We start from the raw sequence: 8404 nt of genomic DNA on the forward strand, positions 1-8404 counted from the left end.
TAGTTTCGCATGAAACCATGCATGACTCTTGAACCAATCTAGGTAAATTATAATAGGCCTTGTGCAACTATCACTACTTGGTTATCTTTCACCCTGCCTCCGCATGATGAGCTTGTTACTTTTAGTCCATGACACATCGATGGAAAATACGTATTGTTCAAAGTGAACCTTGGTGAAAACAGAACGCTTGCGCACTAACAAGTGTCACAAACTCTAGTCAGTTGTTTTTTGGTTAACCCTTGTCAGCTTAATCAAGTAGAGTAAGGTGAGGGGGAAAACCTTAACAAGCACGTCAAAGGTATATAATAAACTACTTCTCTGAAGGAACAACCTCTTCTGCTCTCAATAAGTTTGGATCCCTCTTCCGCCTTTGAAATGAATAAGTGCTATGCACAATTATGAAAATGAAAAGACAAAAAGTGAAAAATTTTAAAAATGAAAAATGATTTAGGCGAAAGAAGAGAAAGACTTCCTGCGCAGAGAGGTGATGCAAGTAACTCCATTGAGGTACTCACTAGGCTCGCTGGTAGCGGAGTGATGCTTGTGTTTTTGCATGACTCCGCTAGGGTACTGTCCATGCCTGCTGGCAGCAGAGAAACACCAGAGATGAAACTAAGACTCAGACGACTATATTGCTTGTTCACCAATATACCCCTCAACCCGAATCGAAACAAATGTGTTGCCTTAGCTTGGAAAGTGTGTCAATTGACCAAGAGCTTGGTGGATGCTACATCTTACAATCAAGCAAGTGTGGAAACCAAGATGAACTCAGAATTGAACAATACTTCCAGAGGCGTTAGACTTGCTTTTCACGAATAAGGTCCATTCAAAGAGCTGGATTTCTACCAGTGTGTTGCCAAGTGTTGTAGCGGCTACAACCAACCTCCAAAATTTTTCCTTAGATTTGTTTTGGAGACTCCTAAACAACGTTTCATAGTAGCATGTGTTGCCTTTTCAAGTACACAAGCCTCAGTGATTTCCTTGGAGAATGACAGTCTGTCCATGAGAGCTTGTTGCATCCCCCTCACAGGTTGTCTCTCAGGACTTTTTCCAGCTCCAGGCTGAGCATCTCCCTCAAGAAATTGCAAAATTCTGGAGGGGAACCATCCTTCCCTCCAAAAATTACGCAATTCTGTCTGGCACCCTGCTAGTCTCCAGAATTGCGCAAATCTGCCAGTCAAGCTTCACTGAGAAAATTCCGCAATTCCTCTTAGCAAGGCTGCTCAGCGTAGGAATTGTGCAATCCTGGGCAGAAGTTAGCTACTCTGCCCAAAAATTACACAAGGGCAGCCAGCCTAGCTCCCTCCTAGAAATGTGCATTTTTTCCTCCCAGCTGAGGAGGCTGTTGCATGTGTAGTTGAGTTGACCATTTCCACTTAGGCCAAGAAAATTTGACTTGCATGAATGGGCTGGTTTTTCTCGAAATAGCAAAAGGAAACATGCAAAAAGTATCCCTATATTTTAGGGAGCTATTTTTAGTAGCTGGAGGCTACATGCAAAGATCATTTTAGGATTTTTCCTCTAAGAGTCATTTTTTCCTAGATTTGTGGCATGTGCATCATTCGCTTCAAATTTATTTATTTAACACTTCAGAGCTCATCCATTCACATCGATCTTGGAGCTCTGACATCCCACAACACATCCAAGAGTCTTTGACACATCCAGCTCATCTATTCACGAGTAAGTCACCTTAACTTGTCTTTTGTAGTATTTCTGTCACTTTTTGTGTTTTCGCTTGTCTGAGTGTTGTTTGCTTGATTTCTATTAATGCTTGCTCTCGTTTACATGCATACCAGCTTGTGTTGGAAAATACTGAGAGGTGGAGGTCAACCAGTATTCCTAAGAAATTATCACTTTTAAAACTTTTCAGAGCATTAGTTAATCTTCAATTATCATTAATGTTTATGCAGTAACAACAGTGAATAAAAGAACACAGGAGGCACAAAAATTTTAGGTGGAAAACCCCCTCCAGGTCAAAAACCACTGAATACTTTTCTAATAATTCTTTAATCTTCAAATCCAATTGAAAAGAAAGCTCCAACTTCCTAGAATCTAGAAAAGCATTCTTCTCCAGCTCCCACTGGATGGATGCTCCAACGCCCGAGATTCTTCAGCGATCAACTGAATGGATGCCCCAACACCCAATGAGCTACAACTCACCCTAGTACCACCCTACCACCCTAAAATTTTGAACCTGTTGGTGACTTCATGCACCAGCCTAGCACCACCCTACCACCCTATAGAAGAATAAAATAAGAATGGACTCTCGTACCAGGGAAAATGGTCCACTTTACAATGATATAGAATGATGTAGAAGAAGACAACACACTACACCATAACCCCAACTATGACACAACCACCTAATGATGATCCTAGACCTCCCGACATTGCCTCTTCAACTCTTGGTAGATAGACACTTGTACAACTTTTACAAATATGCTTTTACAATTATACTTTTACAATGTTTGTATGCAGTGTTGCCCACTTGAAGACTTCATGTGGTGAACTTCTTGCTGCTGTTCTGCACCTTGATTGTTGCTCTTATCATGCTACCCTTTCTCATTCTTTAGAACGTCAAATTATGCATTGAGTCTTATCTTGATGAATATATAATACCTGCTAAAAGTCTTCAAGGAAATACTCATGACATGATAATAACAAAACTTACCTCATCCTACGAAGCATATGTTAGTGCTAAACAAAAAAAAAAAATTAGAATACAAAGAACCTAATGCAATTAAGAGATGAACATGCATATACAGAAGATACTTACATGTATCTTACCTCTACTACATCATTTTGCTGCATCTTGCTCTTTGTTGCCCTAGAAAGTCAGGTCCTTTGCACGCCTTGACAACATTTGATCTAGTTTTTATTTCCTTCTAGGAGCACGATATTTAATCTGGTGTATCTCTACGATTTCATATCCCCAACATGTGATATTTAGTCCTGTAGAATCCCTATGAGTCTTCTTTCCTATGCCACAGGTTTGACCTGATTTGGACTCTTCAAGACAATGTTATGTCCAATCTCTCACAATGACCTTATTATGGAATAGTTCAGTAGTGTGAACTTGTACAACGTGCCACATGTCATTGTTTCCTCCTTCGAATCTCAAATGGATACACAGAAAACTAAATTCTGTGCAATATCCATCACTTTTTACAGAATTCCAATCCTCTTCTCAGAGAGAGAGTTATGACGACTTTCCCAAGGTCATTTCTTTGAGATGAAATTCGGCAGCCTACAAAAACCCTACCTTCCACAGATCATATATCCAAAAATATAGTGAACCAAGATCTGAAATTTGGTCACGATGTTCATTAGCATTGTGAATCAAATGGGTTTTAATTTTTGAATCTAAGACTTCGCAGAAATGAAGTTATAGTGAAAATTCCACGATCACTACATTTGGAAGATATATGAGATTTCTTTTTATAGAGTTGAGAGGGGCTTCTATAGATAATGTTGGAGGGATTTTAGGAGCTTAAAAAATTATTAATTATTGACTACTCAATGACCAAAACCAATTATGAGTGCCATGCCACAACCCCATAGGGTTTTAGCCCACTAACTGGGGTTACTAACTTCAAACATGAATATCTCTCAAACCGTGAAGAATTAATTGGCATGCCATATATCAATGGAAACATCTCAATGAGTAGAATCTATCTAGAAGATCCTTGAATCAAAATAGAGTAATTTTTCAAGTTAAAATTCCCTTGAAAGATTAGGGTACCCCCTGCTTCTGCTTGGGTTGACATCAATGACAACCTCAGATCATCTTTAGATCAACAATCTCCCCCTTTGGCATTGATGGCAACACAAGTACTACCCCTGCAATCAGGGCACCTCTTCCTATTGCCTTCTCTCCCCCTTTGACATCAAGGCAAAGGGTAAACCCCCTTGACACACAACCATCCTGTGGACCTATATACACTTCCATTCCTCCTTTATTTTTTGAATAAGGAAAATCTAATGAGAACTTTGGAGAATCCCATGCTTCTGGTGAAGATATTCAAATGCTTCACGAGGTAAAGGTTTACAAAAGATATCATCGATTTGTTCTTTTGTACCAACATATTCATGTTTGATATTATTTTTAGCGACTTGTTCTTTAATAAAATCATATTTTATTGGAATGTGTTTTGTTTTTGAATGCATGACAGAATTCTTGGAGATGTTGATGGCACTGGTGTTATCACAGAAGATGGGAATAGGCTCACTAAATTGTACATGAAGATATTGCAAAGTTTGTTTCATCCAAAGGAATTGAGTACAACAAGTTGACGTTGCAATGTATTCTGCTTCCACTGTAGATAATGAGATTAGGGTTTGCTTTTTTCTCAACCATGATATGAGACAACCACCTAGATAGAATTCTGCTCCACTAGTACTCTTACGATCAATAATGCTTCCTACCAAATCTGCATCTGTAAAGGATTGAATAATGAGATTGTTGCCCTTGGGATACCACAAGCCATATTCTGTTGTGCCCTTTAGATATCGAATAATTCTTTTGACGGAAATAATATGTGATTCTTTTGGTGTTTCTTGGAATCTTGCTACTTGTCCAACTTCTTGCATAACATCTCGTCGGGAGGCTGTTACATATAGAAGACTACCAATCATAGATCTGTACAACCTATGATCCACATCCTTAGATGAGTCGTCTATGCTAAATTTGTAACCTATTACCATCAAAGTAAGGACAGGTTTGCAATATTCCATTTCAAATTTCTTGAGCATTTCCTTGATGTACTTGGTTTGACATATAAATATTCCTGTCTCTTGCTAAGATATTTGAAGCCCTAAGAAGTATGTCAACTCACCAAGTAAAGACATCTCGAACTCACTTTGCATATTCGTAGCAAAGTTCTTACTTAGTCGATCATCATTGCTACCAAAGATTATATCATCCACATATACCTCAAATCCACATATACCTCAATGATTGTTAAATTATCCTTATCTATTTGTACGTAAAGATTGTTATCAGAAGTACCTTTCTTGAACCCTTGTTGACATAGATATCCATCAAGACAAGTATACCATTCTCTATGAGCCTTCTTGAGACCATATAGAGCCTTCTTTAACCTGCAAACATAGTCTTCTTTTTCTGATAGTAGAAAACCTTTAGGTTGTTTGATGTAAACTTCTTCTTCTAATTCTCCATTTAGAAATGTTGACTTAACATCCATTTGGTATACTTTTATTTTTCTTGAACATGCATAGGTGAGAAACATTCAGATGGCTTCCATTATGGAAAATGGTGCAAATGTTTCGTCGAAATCAATTCCTTCCACTTGTGCATAGCCTTTGTAAACCAATCTTGCTTTGTTTCTGGTAACCTATCGATCTTCATTCAATTTTTTCCTAAACACCCATTTAGTCCCAATGACATTTTTATCTTTTGGTCATGGAACTAATTCACAAGTGTTATTCTTCTCGATTTTATCCAATTCTTCATTCATAGCTGCTACCCAATGTTCATTCTGGTTGGCTTCCTCAAAATTGCTAGGCTCAAAGGTTGCTAGAAAAGCAATGTGAGATTGTTGTGATGAACAAAGTTGTCGACCTTTTCTTGTTCCAATTCCTTCATTTATGTCACCAATGATTTGATTTGATGGATGGCTCTTTTGAATCCATTCTTTTGTTTTCTTTGGAGGAGCTTCTTGTTGTTGTTCTTGTATATCTTGTTGATCATTATTTACTTCTTCCTGGTTGACAGTTGCTTCTTGTTCTAGAATTTTCTCTCTACCTTTTTCAACCTCTGTCTCAAGTTTCAAAGATTCTAGATCCTCATCATTATTTGTTAGAACATTATCTTCGTCAAATGTAACATTTATTCTCTCCACTATATTTTTTTGTCTTGTATTATAGCATTTATAGGTCTTTTTTTTTCCTGAGTAACCAACAAATATACCTTCATCAACACGCGATTCAAACTTACCCAACTTTTGATCTTCTCTTTTGATATAACATTTGCTTCTGAAGATTCTGAAATATTTTACATTAGCCAGTTTTCCTTTCCATAATTCATATGGGTCTTATTGCAATTATTTCTGAGAAGACTTTTGTTGATAATGAAGATTTCCCTATCAATTGCTTGACCCCAGAATTTTTCATCCAAATTTGAGTCCTTCAGCATTGTTCTACCCATTTCCTGTATAGTTTTTTTCTTTCTTTCAGCAACTCCATTTTGCTGAGGTGTTCACGATGTTGAAAATTGTCTTTTTATTCCATTTTCGTCACAGTATTTGTGAAATAATTTGGAAGTGAATTCTCCGCCATTATTTGATCTTAGACACTTTATTTTTAAATCAGTTTAATTTTTTACCAACTCCTTGTAGATCTTAAAGCACTCAAATGCTTCAGATTTTTTCTTTAGGAAACTGATGGCTGTCATCCTGTTCTATTCATCTATCATTAACATGAAATATAATTCTCCATCTAAGTCTTTTGTTCCCATAGGACCACATAGATTAGTATGTATCAATTCCAATGGATGTGATGCAAAGTGTTATTTTGTTTTAAATTTGCATTTTCTCTACTTGTCGTGCTAACAGGCCTCACATAGTGTGTTGGAAGGTTTTGAGATTTTCGGCATTTCTCGTACTTCTTCCTTTTTTCTTATCCTCAAAATATTGTCAAAGTTTATGTGACCTATTCATTTGTGCCATAACCAACTTTCATCTTATTTAGCTAGTAGACATGCTTTAGTTGCTTCATCCAGAAAATATATGTCGTTTGGAGCTCGACTTGTTGTAGCCACAATTTTACCATACCTGCCTTTCCTGATTTCACATTTTGTGGAGTTGAATAGCATTGTGTGTCCTTGATCACACATTTTTCCAACATTGAGCAGATTGTGATTCAAGTTTTCAACCAATAGAACATTCTTGGCTAGAGCATATTTGCTTCCAAGACTGACGGTACCTAATCCTATAACATTTGAAGATCCATCATTTCCAAAGGACACGGTTCCATCCTTCTTCTCTTTCAGAGATACAAATTTCTTTCTATCTCCAGTCATATGCGTTGAGTAACCACTATCAACATACCACACATATTTGTTGTTTTGAGCCTTGAGAGCGAAAGCACAATTATCAAGATTCTTCTTCTTCCATGTTCATTCGTTCTGGGGCTTCGAAGATTCTTCTGGAGGATTTTCAAGTCTGCAGTCTCTGGCTATGTGTCCAAAGTTTCATCATTTGTAACATTTAATATTACTTCTTAAATGTTCAAATCTATTGATGTTTCTTTGAGCCCTTGGAGGTTCATATTTGATAGATCTCGTAGAATTGTATTGGTTCCTAGGGTACGTACAACATTTTGTAGCTTTATGACCAAATTTTCCACATGAATAACAATAGCCATGAAAAATATGTTGGTACCTGGATGCAAATATTCGTCAGGGAATTGTCTTCCAAGGTTGTTCTTGTGAATGAAGTCTACATACCTGTTAGATCTCATAGGTTTATTCTATTTTGTTGTAGAAGGTCCTACTTCTTCTTATTTGTAACCGAGGCTAGTTATGTCATTGTAAGATCGTTGATTGTTGATGAGTTCTTCCAACGCCCTTGAGCTATTGGCATAGTTTTAGACAGTTTTTCCCTTCTTCACTTCCTTACGTAGCGAGACTACTTCGGCTTCTAATGCTTCCCTTTCTCGGTTGCTTTCTTCCAACTTCTTTTGAAGTGACTCTTCAATACATTTGTGTTCTTCAACTTCAATTTTGAGACCTTGAACTTGTTCTTCAAGAGTATTGGAACGGATCTTCTCAGCCTTGAGCTCTTTTATAAGCTTGATTGCCTCCTTAGAAAATTATTCTATGGTCAACCCTTTTTCTTCGTTATTTGATACCTCTTGTTTATTGTGCTTGACCATAAACAATACTCTCTCGTTGGCTTCTTCTTCACTGTCACTGTCTTCATCATCTTCCTTTTCTTCATACTTGTAGGTGCAAGTCTTTGCCTTTGAAGGTTGTTTTTCCTAATTGGTTTTCTCAGATGTAGCGAATGCAATTTCTAGATGCGAAGTACCCTCTTCTTCATCCAGTTTCATTTCATATGCTATGAGAATTCCATGTAATTCCTCTTGGCCAAGTTTGTCCAGATTTGCACTATATTCTAAGACCGATACCTTTGGGTTGAATCTTCTTGGTAAACATTCTAAGAATATTTCGTATAATAGTCTTCTCATCAATAGGCTCTCCCAATCCTTCCAGAGTGTTGGTAATTTCATCAATATGTTGGAAGTATGCAGCAATGTTGTCATATTCTTTCATTCGAAGTTGCTCAAATTTTTCTCTGTATATTTGAATCTTTGCTTCTTTGACATTTGAGTCACCTGCATATATATTCTCAAGCTTGTCCCATACATTTTTTGCAGTTTTACAAGC

The sequence above is a fragment of the Pinus tabuliformis genome, chromosome J (assembly GCF_031772625.1).
Source record: "Pinus tabuliformis cultivar Carrire ecotype Pingquan chromosome J, CPIR1, whole genome shotgun sequence".
In the NCBI taxonomy this organism is placed as follows: domain Eukaryota; kingdom Viridiplantae; phylum Streptophyta; class Pinopsida; order Pinales; family Pinaceae; genus Pinus; species Pinus tabuliformis.